Source organism: Mustela nivalis (genome assembly GCF_964662115.1).
Source record: "Mustela nivalis genome assembly, chromosome: 5".
Lineage (NCBI taxonomy): Eukaryota > Metazoa > Chordata > Mammalia > Carnivora > Mustelidae > Mustela > Mustela nivalis.
The window spans coordinates 15,496,876-15,512,992 of record NC_139024.1 but is presented as its reverse complement, the minus strand read 5'-3'; the positions used below and the strand labels follow the sequence as shown (position 1 = coordinate 15,512,992).

The 16,117-nt window shown below is 43.6% G+C and overlaps 1 protein-coding gene across 1 annotated transcript in view; it reads left to right on the top strand.

Moving 5' to 3' along the window:
- MTHFD1L (methylenetetrahydrofolate dehydrogenase (NADP+ dependent) 1 like) overlaps window positions 1-16,117 on the top strand; it is a 182,838-nt gene that overhangs the window by 90,191 nt on the left and 76,530 nt on the right. The window lies entirely within an intron of this gene.

Below are 16,117 nucleotides of genomic sequence, written 5' to 3'. Positions count from 1 at the left end.
TCTAGCCCCATCCCCACTCAAGATTTATGCCTAATCTAGATAACGTTCCTAATATAACTGTGCCTACCACATAACATGTGGAGTTAAAATAGACCCTTGTCAAGACATGTTCTACAGATATCAGTACTGTGAAAGTTAACATGAAATGACTGTAGAATATGATCGAGATTAAACTTGAGGTTTGAAATTCACAAAATACAAGGTTTTTGTAAGGAGATACTAAGATCCAGTGTGCAGTGGATGACTTCTAAATTTCCCTTGTGTGACTGCTGTTTTACCCTATCCCGCCTGAGAACTTTCAACCTAAAGAGTCAAATTACCCTCACCTAATATGTAAATTATAGTTTAGAAAATTATAATTCCATGAGGTTGTTTTAAACTTTTCTCAATGTTTGGTGTAATTACAACATTGTACTGTTCTGATCTGAAGAAAGCAGAATTGCTGGCCAGGAGTATTAGGGAACCGGTAACTGTTAAAGAAACAGTGGAGCCTTTTGTGGGCCTCTTCACATCTTTCGGGGGCAGAGAAAGACAAATTATTAGCATTTTCTAAAACCCTCCTCTCTTACCAGTTTCACCATAAAGTTGTTTTATCTGTTAATACTTTGGGGGTTTTTTGTGTATTTTTACTTTAAAGATTTTATTTATTTGCGAGAGAGAGAGAATGAATGACAGAGCACAAGTGGGGGGAGGCAGAGGCAGAAGCAGGCTCCGCTGAGCAGGGAGCCCGACGCAGGACTCAGTCCCAGGACTCCGGGATCATGACCTCGCAAAAGGCAGACGCTTAACCCGTGGAGCCACCCAGGTGCCCCTACCTGTTAATACTTTAATGTAAGTCATACCAATTTTTAGAAACTACCCGATTTAAAAGAATTATGGTTGGGCGCCTGGGTGGCTTAGTGGGTTAAGCCGCTGCCTTCAGCTCAGGTCATGATCTCGGGGTCCTGGGATCCAGTCCCGCATCGGGCTCTCTGCTCAGCGGGGAGCCTGCTTCCCTCTCTCTCTCTGCCTGCCTCTCTGCCTACTTGTGATCTCTCTCTGTCAAATAAATAAATAAAATCTTAAAAAAAAAAAAAGAATTATGGTTGGTTGCAAAATGTTTGACTATCTTGTTCAAAATAAAGCAGAGTATGGACACCTGAGTGGCTCTGTCAGTTGGCTGTCTGACTCTTGATCTCAGCTCTGGTCTTGATCTTGGGTGTAAGTTAGGGTCCAACATTGGAAGGAAGGAGGGAGGGGGGGGAAGGATGGATGGTATATTCAGAGACATGACAAGAACGCTGATCGCCACTGTTACTTATCATTATTCTGGGAGTCCTAGCCAGTGCAGTAAAACAAGAACAATAACAAAATATTTTAAAAATTGAAAAAGAGGAGACTAATATTCATTTATATACAGTAGGATTCTATCATTAGAAAATTGAAGAAATTTATTTTAAATAGTAAACGTTTTGGCTGACAAGTTGGATGCAGTGTAAGTACGTAAAAGCCAATGCTTTCCCTTTATGTCCGCAATAAAAATTTTTTTAAAATTGTATTTATGTATTTGACGGAGAGAAAGGGAGAGATCGCAAGTAGGCAGGAGGCAGGCAGAGAGAGAGGAGGAAGCAGGCTCCCTGCTGAGCAGAGAGCCTGACCCGGGGCTCGATCCCAGGACCCTGAAATCATGACCAGACCAAAAATTTGAAAGAGTAATGATGGTTGACCTACCTCTCAATATCAAAATGAGATAATGCTGCCACAATAACAGAGACAGACAGAAAAGAAATGATTCCAGAAGTACCCTCTGGAGTGTCCCTAAATAGACTTATTTCCTTATATGTAGAAATTAATGATTTGATAAAGGTAACATTCAGATTGGTGGCTAATGGATGGATTAATGATTAAATGATGTTTGGATCATGGCTGTTAATTTTAAAACACAGACTTCAGGGGCACCTGGGTGGCTCATTCGGTTACAGGTGCGACTCTTGGTTTCGGCTCAGGTCATGGTCCTCAGGGTCGTGGCCTTGAGCCCAGAGTTGGGGAGTCCGCTGGAGATTCTGTCCCTCCCCCTCCCCACCCCCATCTCATGCATGTGCTCCCTCTCTCTCAAATAAATCAGCCTTTTAAGAAACCCACAAATATCTGTATCACAGTATATTCAGAATAAAAATTTTAATGTGGAAATTAAAACTTAAAACTTCAAGGTAGGGGCGCCTGGGTGGCTCAGTCGGTTAAGCCTCTGCCTTTTGCTCAGGTCGTGTCTCAGGGTCCTGGGATCAAGCCCCGCATCAGGCTCCCTGCTCAGTGGGGAATCTGCTTCTCCCCCTCCCTCTGTCTGCTGCTCTCTCTGTCTGTAAAAACAAATAAATAAAACAAAACAAAACAAAACCCTTCAAGATAAAAGCAGAAAAATAAGTTAGTGTTATTGGTGTAACATCAAGGTTATTAAGAAAAGATTTATGTGACACATGAACAGATGTTCATGATACATACAGTAAAAGAAACAAAGTTATAAAGCAATTTTATAATCTCATTTTTAAAAATTTTACAGTGAGTATCTATATTGTATTTGCAATGAAAAGGCATAGAAAATGTCTAGCAAGGGCTCCTGGCTGATTGACTCAGTGGAGAGTGTGTGACTCTTGATCTTGGAGTCATAAGTTTGAGCCCCATGTTGAGGGATTTTTTAGAAAAAAAGATACAGGGGCACCTGGGGGGCTCAGTTGATTAAACGTCTGCCTTCAGCTCGGGTCTGGATCCCAGGATCCTGGGAGTCTGCTTCTCCCTCTTTCTCTCTCCCTAACCCCCGCTCATGCTCTCTGTCTCTCTCAAAAATAAATGAGTGAAATCTTTAAAGTAAATAGATAAAGATACATATCAGATGATCGCTTTTATTTCTCTGTGGGAAATGAGGGCATGGCGATTTTTACTTTATACTTTGTCTTTTCTGGTATTCTTGAAACTTTTATAATTAGGCTCTGTTAGTTACTTAATTTTTAAAACAGGAAAAGGCTTGAAACACCTGGAGTCATTTGACATGCAGAGTTAGGGAGAAAGGTGTTCTGGGCAAAGCACACAGAACAAGCCAATGTTGTAGATCGGAGAGTCTTGGTGGATTCCGGGGATGGTGTAGTTGGCGTCTTAAGACTTGGGTGGGGGCGGTGAATCTCATAGTTAGAGGAGGTCATTTTGGAGGGGAATAAATGCTAATCTGAAATGTTGTGCTTGCGATTAATACTGGAGAAAAGTTGACAGTTTTTAAATAGTCTCTCCAGTAAGAAGCCTGAGAAGATGGCTTTTGAGACAAGCTGTGAAGAATGGTTAAGATGTAATCCAATGAACAGGACAGAGAGGGCAGAAGCGACATGTTCGAGGAATCCCGGTTAGTTCAGTAGCCCAGAGACACCTGGTAGAGAAGACAGATTGGAGGTCTGTTTCAAGCATCCTTACAAGTCATAGAGAGGAGTCAGTACAGTTTCTACTCTATGAAGGTTTCCGGAAAGATACTGTGAAGTTACTGTTGCCAGGACTCCCCGTGAAGACGGTGTTTCTTTCTACCCCGCCCTCCACATAAGTCTCTTCGAAAAGGGAATAGTGAGGGGGGAAGGGCACGAGTCCAGTCCACGGGTGCTCCCTACCTCGGAAAGGGCTCTGTCAGCCGGTAAAAATGCAGGTGCTGGAAAACCCACAAGCCTATCTCTGTGCGTTTCCACAACACAAAATCTCAGAAGTACAATGTTGAGTGAAAAAGCCGGTTTGGGGGATTGTAAGTACAGTCTAACACATTCTTAAGATATAAAAATAGCCCTACATTCTGTTTATGCCTCTGTATGTATGTTCAAGCAGGAACGTACAACCTGGATAAGGACCAGGTTCCTCAGAGTTTCTCTTGAAGGGATGAGGGTACAGGGGAGGGAGCTCAACGGGGGACCCAGGCACCAGGGACCTCAGCTCTCTCTATGCTGTTTACCTTCTTTGTAAAAGGAAGAGGCGGTTGTGGCAAAATGTTCCTGTTTGTTACTTAGGCATTGGGAGGGTGGGGCTGGGAGGAAAAGCGCGTCTGTAATTTGGGCAGAGGCTGAGACCAGAGCCTCTGATTGGCAGTCCTCTTTAGAATGTGGTCGAGGATTTAGCTTTTTTTGAGCTAAATCTGGATGTTAATAGTCATTCTTAGAGGTTCAGGGCTTGATGTTACTTTCTAGCCAAAGTGATGGATGAATGCCCACAGCTGATGTAGTCCGGCGGGCCTTGCCCGGTGGTGAGGCTTCCTCTACACACTGAACTGGGAGAAACCAAGGCTGCGTGCCCTGCTGTCCAGGGGCAGTGAATATCCTTACTCCACACTGAGGTGTTCAGTCATTTTCTCATGAATGAGGTTCTTGGAAAATGTTCCATATTTTCAGGGCACCCAGATGGCTCAGGCAGTTAAGCAGCTGCCTTTTCAGCTCAGGTCAGAATCCTGGGGTCCTGAGATCAAGTCCACATCAGGCCCCCTGCTTCTCCCTCTCCCTCTACCTGTCCCCTCCATTCATGCTCTGGCTCACTCTGTCTCTCTCGAATAAATAAATAAAAATCCTTTATTAAGAAAATGCCCATATTTTCAAGTGTTGAGCCACACGAACAGTCTGAACACCAAACACTAACAATCTGAATGTCCTCTCTTGATTTTCCCCCATCTTGTTTTGTCCTATCTTGTTTGTTTTATAAAATTGCATGAATGCTTTGGTTGAGTGTAGATTGTTATTACTTTTTAGGGTTAGGCAATAATTTAATGATGTAACTTCTAAAAATATTCAAAACAACTACAAAAACAGGGGGTTTTTTGCCTCCAAAAAGCATTTCTTTGTTGAGCACATAACACACACAAAGGAGCTAGCATTGAGAGCAAGAATCATTCTTGAAGTCAGAGGAGCGGGAAGTCCTTTGGAGCTCCACACATAGATCCTGCCCTTCTCCGTGCTGTCATGCGTTCTTGTTCCTGGAGCTTGTGATCAGACCCACTCCCCAACAGTTACATTGCATCACATAGCTTTGGGGCATTTATGGGCACATCTCAACCTCTAAAATTTCAGTTCTTTCATCAGCAAAACTTTAAGCGAATCTCACATCTTTTCTAAATTAGAAATCTAACCTTGACCTCAGTCCCAGAGTTACCATTGTGCACAGAAAGAAAACACTGTGTAATGTTGAAATAATGTGCAAACTGAAATGATAGAAATGAAAAATACTTTAATGTTTCTGAAGAGGCTTTGTTCCCACAAACGCATCAGTTAAGATTAGGCTCACCCGCAAGTAACAGCAACAGCGAAAGAAGGCACCCAAAGCAAATACAAGTTCATTTCTCTGTCACAAAGAAGAAATCCAGTCTAGACTGGAATGGCAGCTCCTCAATCATCAGGGGCTCTGTGCTGCCTAGTAGTCTAAGATGGTTGCCCAGTTCCAAGCCATAACATCTGTATCCCAGCCAACAAGGAAGAAAAAAGAAAGGCATACCCCCTTTTTAGGAGACTTCCTGGAAGTTACTTATTAATTAATCCTCTTAGTCACACGTAAGTACAGCTAAGCCATACTTAGCTACAAGAGAAGCTAAGACTTTCCAATTTCTCCATGGTCTCTTTTAAATAGAAAGGTGAGTTGAAAAGCGCCAGAGGTTTTCCAAACACACAATTGAATTAATGCTTCATCACCATGTCACCATCTTCATATCCTTTTCGACAGCACCTGCCCCAGACAGGGTGGAGGAGAGCAGACTGTGGCTTCTCTCTACAGCCATGCTCAGGATCAACTTCTAAGTCAGCCAAACCGACCGGCTCATTTTCATTCTTCAGTACATCACAGACTATTTTTGAAGAAGAGTTTAGAACATGGCCAAAAGTGAGAACAGTTTTATGAATCATGACTCCTTCTTATAATGCAATACCATATAATAAAATATTATCTGGCAGATGTTAGTATCTTGGGGGAAATGCTCCACATTGGATTCCCTGAAAAGATCAGGATTCAAGAGCGTTCTACAGAGCGCGACACCCATTAGGTTGGAGATAAAGGTAGGTACGTAGGGACCCATGTCCTTGGGAGAGCCCGCACTCACTGCCCTGTAGACCCGTCTCAGAAATTTGCAAGCTAGATGGGCCTAATGAAGACTTGTTAGAATGCTTACCTTTTGCCAGTACCATGATAGTGAATATTTCTATACTCTTAGCAGTTCCCTGTGTAATACACGTAATCCTGTTTCAATCATCAGCTTTACCCAAGTCAGACCCACTTCTAGATAAAAGGCCAGGCTGAGGATGCGCCAAAGAGAAGCAGAGGAGAAAGCAATGGCAAATTGACGGTTTGCTCTTTGTTTATACAAAGTGAGAAGTAAGTAAACTGTAGTTTCAGCTCCTTTGGGGCTTAGGAATAGGGTAGAGGTCAGGAGGTGGGAAGATTAGAATTATTCCTGATTATTTACTGCTTTTTCCCCAGAAAATGCATTACGGAACATCTCAAGGGTATCTTTGCTCTGTCAACAGTAGAGTGATAGCCAGGATCATAGATTCTAGTGAAAATGGTGAAAAGTGCCTGATTTGGTTTTTTTTTTCTCCACATCAAATTTTCCAATAATGTATCAGTAATAATATATTCATTTTTTAAAAGATCTTATTTATTTCTTTGAGAGAGAAAGAGAGCACGAGATGTGAGAAGGTCAGAGGGAGAAGCAGACTCCCATTGGGGCTAGGAGTCCAATGTGGGTCTCCATCCCAGGACTTCAGGGTCATGACCTGAGCCGAAGGCAGTCGCTTAACCAACTGAGCAACTGAGCCACCCAGGTGCCCAATATATCCATTTTTTAAACAGAAAAAGGCTATATTGAAAATAAGCCATAGGAAAATATATGCACATACTTCCTTTTCAAGGTTATTTTCTTAACTGGGACCTTTTTACAAATGTAAATATGAATTACTGGTCTTTTCAGTACATTCTCATTTTTCTGTCTTAAAATCAGATCCTTTCAAGGTCCAGTCCTACTGGACGAGTGGGATGTTCATCTTTCGCTCCTGCCCATGTCCTTTCTACCGAAGGAAACGTAGAAAGCAGGACCGTGCAGACCATTGCTGCCTCCATGCCCAGTCTTAGGGTCAGTGAGAGGAACGTTGCATCTGTAACCCTAAATATAAAGATAATGGTTGATAACACTGAGCTTGGGGTCTTTGTTCCTTGTGAACTCCCTGTGCTATTTGCACCAGTCCTGAGCAGAATGGAGCCAGGCCTGAATAATCATGACATTGATCTTATAGGAAACCAGCAGGACTAGACACAACTGTAAAACCAGCAGGTCTAGCCTTCTCCCTTCTTAGATAAAAAACTTGCAAAGTAGAGTCTGGGCCAGTGACCCTTGTCACTGCATGTGCACAAACGTGTGTTGTACACGAAAACTGAATCACATCTTCTGAAACAATATTACTTCTTCCCAATATGTGTGACGTATCCTAATATTTCCTATACTGTTTCTTTTTCTCTTTAATTCTGGGTGCAACCCTATAAATTGATTTTGTTACGCACTAATGGATCTCCGCCTTCAGTTTGGATAATCCCTGCTCTGTCTGCTTTTTGAATACATTGTAGCATCTTCCAGCTTTCAAGTTCAAAATGCTTTCCTGTTGTCTTAGTTTCTTCCATTAGAAGTTGCCGCTAGTAGGAATGTTGATACATTTCATTTGTTCTCAAGCTCAGTAATCATAGTTTCACTTGCTGGGTTTCTTATACTTACAGAAAAAGCTGTTACAGGTCTTTTTTTTTTTTTTTAAGATTTTATTTATTTATTTGACAGAGAGACATCACAAGTAGGCAGATAGGCAGGCAGAGAGAGAGAGGGAAGCAGGCTCCCTGCTGAGCAGAGAACCCAATGCAGGACTCGATCCCAGGACCCTGGGATCATGATCTGAGCCAAAGGCAGCGGCTTAACCCACTTGAGCCAGGCGCCCTATTACAGGTCTTTTGATGTTGTTGTTGTTATTTCCTGGAAACCTTTCAGATAAAATATATTCCTCTTTTGACATCTTTACTTTTTTCCTCCATGGGCTCATTTTCGTAAAATGCTCCGTGAAAAATGTCCTGTTTCATCTTTTGATTATTGTAGGGTGAGATGTTAGGAGCAACGCCTTTCTGAATTGGCCTCTCTTTGGAGTTATTTTCCTTGTGTCCAGTTCTTGGGAGCAGCAGGAAAAGAGCTCTGCCTCCATGCAATCATCCAAAATTCCAGGCCTCTAGCCAGAACTCTGGGGCACTATTGTTTGCTAAAAACAGAAGGGTTAAAACCCTGGTCATGGCGATGACATTGTCCAAATGCTCACGATTGCAACAAGAAGATGGGAATTATTTGGATAATGGATTCATGGATTTAATTCAGTTGGATTTTTATAAGGGAGGTAAAAATAACATGTATAATTTAATTTTCATCTTTAACATTTTTTTCCAAAATTAAATTTCATTTTGGTCAAAATTATTTTATAAAATAGGATGATTAATGATGGTTTCAAATAATGGGAACCGGCATCTATAATTAACTCCAGAGGAAGGAAATTCTGGGTCCTGATACCAAAGCACATCTAAGTGGCATTACTGGCATTTTCAAATTTTGTTTTTGTTTTGTTTTGTTTTGTCATTACTGAAAACATATGGTTCAAGTTGATCTATGTCCTTTCTATGCTTTGCTTATCTTTTTTCTTTTCCCCAGATACATCCTCAGTAACTTTCTCATGTATTCTATACAACTACCAAAATTTCCTAATATATGTAAGCATTGCCATTATCAAAAGGTTAGGTGGAAAGGCCCAGGCTAGTATGAATACTGTTTTCTTACTGATTTCCTTGTGTGGGTCTCCTCATTTGTGCCCCGTTGGTTCTATATATTCTTAGGAAAATTTAATCTTAAGACATTTAATAAAACTAAATCCAAAAGAGCAGAAAGGATTTGATTTTTTATAAAATTCCATAGCCTTAAGATCAGTTGGATCCTCAAAATTAGTATGTTTGACATGAAGTTTTCTTTTGTTTTTTTTTTTTAGCTACAGCAATAATGCTAAGCTTCCCTTATAATTAATGGTTCATCCTGGCTTATTTAGTCTCCTTCTAGTCACTGAAAACAATTAAAATGTTCACAGGCTAGCCTACCTCAAGCTCCAGTTCAGAATTCATGTGCCTCTGTGACTCTGTGACCAGAGTCTTCCCGAGTCTCTCAGCAGACAGCTGCAGCTGGATAGACGTGTTTACATAGGGCAGAAAGTAGGTTCGAAGAGTCTGGTTTCCTCTTCCTTTAGCGCTGTTCAGGAATTATAGCCCACAGTGCTTCGGAATGAAGTCTAGTCCGGCATATTCCTTGCTTCCTCCTGTACAAGGTTTTATTTTTATTTCTGGTTTGTTGGGTGAAAATAAAGGCTGGTGGCGCGGAGGCTGCACTTTCATCCCTCCCTTTGTTTGGAAGAAATCCTTTCGAGGATTTGGTTAGCAGGATTGGCCCTGTGCAGACATACTTCTATTCTCCGCCCCTTTTGAGGCAAGTGAGCCCTTGTTCTTCCGTGAGCCCTTTCACAGTCCATAAGCTCAAGTTCATGTCCCAAAGTGATGGGGAACTCAGTATTGTCATATATTTGATACCTATGTTTTTGCATGTATCATAAAGGAAAAAATTGCTGCCATTATAAACTGGCCATGAAATCTGAAAGTTTTGATCTTCTGAGGACACATGGAATTGAGGACCAGACACTCAGAGGAAAATGATCTTGGTGCCTCAGTTTAACTTTATCTCAGAGCCAAGGAGGGGTTTCCCCAAGGTAAAACAAGCATAAGAGTCTAGAGTTAAAGCAGTTGTTGCATTTTCTCCCACCATGGTGATGGTGGTGATGAACAGGAACGTGAGAGATCATGGGGGGTGTTCATGGCCCCCTCCAGTCCTGGGAAGGCAGATGCCTGGCTGGAGGAGGCTGGGAAGTCAAGGCTAGAGGTCTGACTCTGCCAGCGGAAGAGAGCCGTTTGCTTTTCAAGAGGCCAAGTGGCCAAGGGAGCGTTCTCTGCTGTGGCCCGTTGCTGCGTTGGGTACCAAGCCCAGTGGAACCGGTCCTGGGAGCTTCGTCTCTGGGAGCTCTTAGCTCATTGCCTCCCGTGTACTCCCTGCTGCCACCTAGGACTTGGCCCTGTTGGCACATAGACCAAGAAGTAAGAGAGGATTATGATTCTAGTTCCTAGATCATTTGCTCCAAGAGAGAAAAAAATTTATGAATTCAGTTTAAGAAAGAAATGCATATCGTAATGAAGAAGACTCCAGATGTTGTCACAGCAGGTCCATATTACACTGAGGAGACAAGTCTGGGTGCACCTGTCAGAGTTCAGGCAAAGAATTCAGAGCTGCGCTTCATCTACCAAAATATTGAAGTACAAGGTGTCAAGACTTTCGGTGGAAGCAGAACCTACCAAGCAGTTCAGCTGGAGGAAAGGAAAGCTGTGTGTTTAATTGGCTCGGGGACAGGACGGCAGGGCAGGGACACTGGCACAGACTGCCATCAGATGGGCCACAGTTTCATCCCGAGCTCCATCCCTCATAGCTGGGCGAGGTTGGGAAGAATGGCTTACCCTTAACCTTACGAGCCGTTTGTGGCAGGTAAAGGTCCCTCGCAGGTTAGTTAAAAGAGTGAAACAAGACAGATGACATCTGTTGACTGACACATAGGCAGTGCTTAGTGAATGTTAGTTCTTTGCTTTCCCCGTGCCCGGTCTCTAATTAGAATAGCTTTCCCCATTGTGTGTGTTTCTTCTTGGCAGGAAGACTGACCATTGCTCCCACCTGTGTTGTTCCATACTGATTTTTTTTTTTGGTATCCATCCTTCCCTGCTCTCTTGCGCAGTGAGTGCTGCACCTCCCACGAGGCCCTTGCTACTTTCCATCTCTAGGAATGGCGGTGGTGGAGTGAACACGCAGGAATTTTACTGTCACTGTCCTATTTCAGGAACTTACGGGATGTAAGGGTATCGTTAGCATAACGGTTTTATATAATTTTTTATTCTGGCATCTGGCATTTGTAACGTTCTCAGGGAAGAGTATCTGGACTATTTAAGTCTCCTTCGTCATGCTTGAACCATAGCAGTATCGACCTCTGTTGGTATTTTAGTGGATAATTCTGGTTTTTGGTTTTTTTAGAGGGGGATTGGTGAGGCTGCTGTGCGTTGTAGGATATCTGGCAGCAAACCTGGCTTCTACTTCCTAGATGCCAGTGACAGCAACAGAAAATGACAGCGGACATTGCCAAATGTCCGGGGTGGGGGGCGGGAGAATGGGGGCAGAATCAGTCCGCGTTAGAGAACCACTGGTCTGTCCTTAAGGTTTGTGATTCCATAGCAACGGGGTCAATAAATGTACTAAAGCAAGGACTGAAATCAGGGCACGCCCCATGAAACTAAGGCAGTATATGACCACTGGATTGAATTTAAGTAAAAAATTTTTCTTAAAAGAAGTAAATGTGAAACAGACATGAATTCAAATTTATTATGTACTGATAAACAGATAAAAAAAAAAATTTAAATGCCAGAGGGAATTCAAGGAAGAAAAAGTACAATGAGGACAGTCAGAAAGATGTTCCTTTTTAATGAGGCGATTCACATTTCTGTTTGTCATGTTAAAAATGGACTTTGTTTCCTCCCTAAATGAAGACATGAGTACATACAGGAGCGCTTAAGAGAGATTCAGTATTTGTTAGATGAGGAAAAAATGGAGGCTTTTCTTTAATGCTGAGATGCATGTGTTTAATTAAAAGTGCTTTTAAATAGAATGCCAAGGGACAGAAAGCGTGTATTGCAGAAGAGACCCCTGAGCTGAGCATCCAAGGGACCCAGGACACCATCTCAGCAAGGTCACTGGCCAGGCGCCTTCCCCCAGAGCTCTAGAATTTTATGAGCCCATAATTTTTAGGTCCCCCATGAGGTGGTAATGTCAATGCTTTTTTTTTCTCGTAAGTCAGCTGATTGGTGCTTGCTTATCCCCGTCCTCATTGTGATAAAATCTTCAGTGCGTTGTGTACTGCAAACTGGACACATGATAGATAATTTGATATAGAAAAATCATCTCTCTGCCTCATCGAAAAATTTCATAGACTTGATAGGTGCCTTCAGGTCATGTTTTATTGTCATTTCCACTCAGTTTGTCCAGTGTGGCTTGGGGCGCCCTCGCGGAGCAGCGGGGGAGGCAGGTGCCTGGTTGTGCAGTGTTGGTTTTCACGCTCTACCTGAACCCTGAGTTCTGTTTCCTGCGAAAGTGCTCACAGGATTTGTCCAAACAGCTAGTCCCTTCCCAACGCAGACCCGCCGACACTTCCTTTCTGAACAGATTTTGGGTTATAAGGTTGGAGTCAAGTCTTGCTTCCAAATCATGACCTAACAGCCTCTGTGCTTACACAGAAGAGTATCAGTTTCCTGTTTTCCGTCCTGCTGTCAGGTAAATAGCTGTGGCCTCCGCACCCCCCCGCCCCCAGAGAGATTGCCAGGACCGATAATTGTTGTGGCACATGCATTTTCCTGCAAGCCTTTTTAAATATGCCGCTTTCAGAGGGCTCCATTACATGCTTTTCAAGAATGCAAAGTCGTAGTAAGTATCCTTGCTTCATGACTCAAGCACAGGTGCCTATTAAGATCAACAGTAAGTAATTCTCAAGTGTGCACGTCCTTTGAAATTTATCAAAAGCAGTAAACAGGGTAAGTACTAAATTGTTTATTTCTGATACCTGGGAGTAGTTAGCTTACAGGGTGCTCTGCTGACCATTGTCAGAGAGTGTCTGGGAACCAGAACCTGTCAGTGAGAGTGGCTTGTCCCCTGCTCGCTTCCAAACCCACAGATTCGCAAGACACAGACATAACAGCACTGCACACAGTCTGTTCCCAAGCCGACCCGTGTGTCTGTCCCCTATGAAGTGGTGCTTACGTGTGTGATTAACGACTGTGCACCAGCACACCTTCCCCACGCTCTGTTTTCCTTAGCAGCCCAAGTATTCGAAAACAAATAACACAGAAACGATTCCATGCCATATTCCGTGCGAACTGTGAGAATCTGGCACTTTCTTCTGTTTTCTACACATTATTTGCCTCCGTATTTCCTTTGCATTTGGAAGCCATAGCCCCTGGACCTCTATTCCTGTATCCTGTTTCCTTCCCCAACTGCAGTTCTTTGTTCCTACCCCCCGCCCCCAGGTTGTCTCTTCAGATACAGAACTAAGCTTAGCTGGCCCGTTTAGCCATCTGCGATGGTCATACCTTTATCTGTGATGACATTTATACCTTTTGTTAAGCCTGTTTTGCTACTGCAGGGAAAAAGGAAGCCCGATAGGGTGATCGGAAAACATTTTTCATTGTTGAATTTTATGGTTTGTGTCCACCTCTCTCCCCTGAACGATGGCCAGGACGCGATCACCTTGGGCTCTGAGTCGCGCTCCGCTGGTTCCTTCACATCTCTCTCTGATCATTCATTCATTCGCGCGCACCTGGTACTGGGACAGGCACTGGACGTCCAGAGCTGAGTAGGACATGGTCCCTGGCCTCTGAGTGGGAGAGGCCACATAAGTCTAGTTGGGACGCCCCGTGCAGAGAGAGGTGAGAGCACAGTAAAGGAGCAGACCACAGGGCCGGCCAGCTCTCCCTGAGGGGATCCGGGCAAACTTCTGGAACCTCTGAACCGAGGCTTAGGCAGTGAGTTAAAGAAGAGAGGTAGGAGAGAGGAACGTGCTCGTTGTTCCCATCTGGAGGGGCTCGGAGATGACAAGCGCAGTACGTGTGAGCTCGGCAGGAAACTCGGTATTAGTGAAGAACCAGATTTCAGGCAGAGTGAACGTGGACGTGGACGTGGGCGCGTACTTGAGGTTACATCAGGGTGGCCTTAGTGTTAATGATAAGGCACTTGGAAGTTTTCCTTGAGGCAGTAATGAGCTATTGAAGGGAGGAGAGCATGGCTGCCACATGGTGAAGTTGAAGGAGGGAAGAGGTGGATTGTGAAGTGAGCTTGCAGCGTTTCAGCAGAATGAAAGGATTTTAAATAACTGCTCTTCATATAGTTGTGGCCAAGTGTTGGAAAACTTTGCTGTCCTCCCGCTGCCTTTTTGTTTTGTTTGTTTTAGAGATGCCCAAGTTCATCAGTGCCTACTGTACGCCTTGCGGTGTCCGTGTCTCACACAGACGCGCCCCCTTTCCTCTTGGAGCTTGGTCTAATACAGGAGCTTCAAGTGGAAACCAGCGTCCGGCTGGAAGGACCTTGATCAAACACTGCACACAGTCATCTGTGTAGCAACACCGAGCAGCTTCTCCAGGATAACAGCATTGAAAACACACACGCGCACACTTGCTGCTTGACTCCCTGCCCCTCAGAGCTGATCAGCCCAGAGAACAGGTTGTGTTGGTTGAGGTAACGGACTCCTCCGGTCGGCAGGGATCATTTCTCTTCTCTTCCCAAATCAACTCCGCTCGTGCTCTCTCCTTTACCTGCGAATCCTTTCACTCCTCCCTAACCCCCACCCTCCACCCCCAACTCCTTACTTCTCTGCTTGGAGAGCTCCTGTGTCCCTCAGAGACTGACTCCCTTCACCCCCATTGTCCAGCCCTACCCCGCAGCCTCCATCCCACCCCCCCCCCCGCACCGTACCCCTTCCCTCCGGTCCAATAGCAGACAGTCTCACTCCTCAGCCCTCTGGAGTGCTTCACGTCAGGGACCCTAATCCTGGGACACTACCCCCTGAGCAAAATGCCTGGGCGTAGCAGGAATTCACGAAATGCTTAAGAATTGAGTATGATTTCTAGCAAGTGGGAGAGTTGTTCTCTTGGTAACAGGGATGCGGACCGTTTTTGTGAGTGCCTGCTACCCACCATAAGGCAGTAACGAAGTACTGGACATGTGTTATCTCGCTTGAATCCCTCAGCAAGTCAAATGAGGACACTGAGATTCTAGTAGGTTAAGTGACTCACCAGCATTCACTGGCCGCTCACCAGCATTCACTGTGCTCATGTGCACAGCTGTCCGGACTGCATCCAGTCTGCCTGATGCTAACCAGGAGGATGGTCACCGTTCCTCTTCTGGGCGCCCACTCTGTAATGACCTTTGACAAAACTAACTGAACATCCCTCTTCTGTGGGCCGCTGTACCACTCCCATGCTAAAGTCACCACAGCTTTTCCCAGGGGACCCCTGAGATAGGGATTGTTACTGTCCATGAGCTGCTCTGGTTTTGACCACCACTGATCAGATCACTAGAATTGTCCCAAATAGTAGTAAAAAGGAATGCTCATTCTGCTGTATCACTTACTCGAAAAAAATAAAATAAAGGACATAGTGACTTTATAGCTAAATTCATTCCAAATTGAATATTTTTAGAGAAATATTTTTCAATTTGTCAAAAGCATATCAGCAGTCATAAAAATTTTTTACATCCTCTGGCACCATTCTCTCACCCGTGGGAATTTAGTCCAAGAATATAATTTGAAAGAGGTTAAATCTCATCTGCACAGATATTTTGCAGCATTATTTATATTGGAAACAACCCAAATGTCTAACAGCAGGGGGAACAATTTTGTAAATCTTGATACATCCACCTAGCAAAGTTATAAACTAAAAAAAAAAAAAGTTATAAGCTGTCACCTAAGATCATAAATTTCGAAAGCTTGTAGTACAGGAAGAAAAGTGTCTGAAAATTTTAAAGTAAAGGGGCAAACTACAAAATTTTACCTATTGTGTAAGAATTTACACATATGAAGTACGTAAAGGAAACCCATAAAGAATTAGAATGATGGGCTGATGTACTTAGAATTTGAACTTACTATGCGACACTTCATGATTTTACTTTCTGAATTCTTATTAAAATGTGTGGGAAGGCAAAGTTATGTGCTGTCTCAGCTACCTCCCCAGGAACATCTCTAGCAATCTGGGGCAGGAGAGGGGCTGGCTGAAGGTGACTGTCATCTGTGCTTCTGCAAGAAATACGCTGTCTTATCAGGCCTGATGATTCATCTTCTTAAGCCACTCAACTAACTTGAATTTTGTCAATGGACAGAAATGACCGGGTGGCATTGAATAAATGATTCTGTGCATGTTGTAAAAAAGTAAAAAGGATCTTCGACGGTAATCA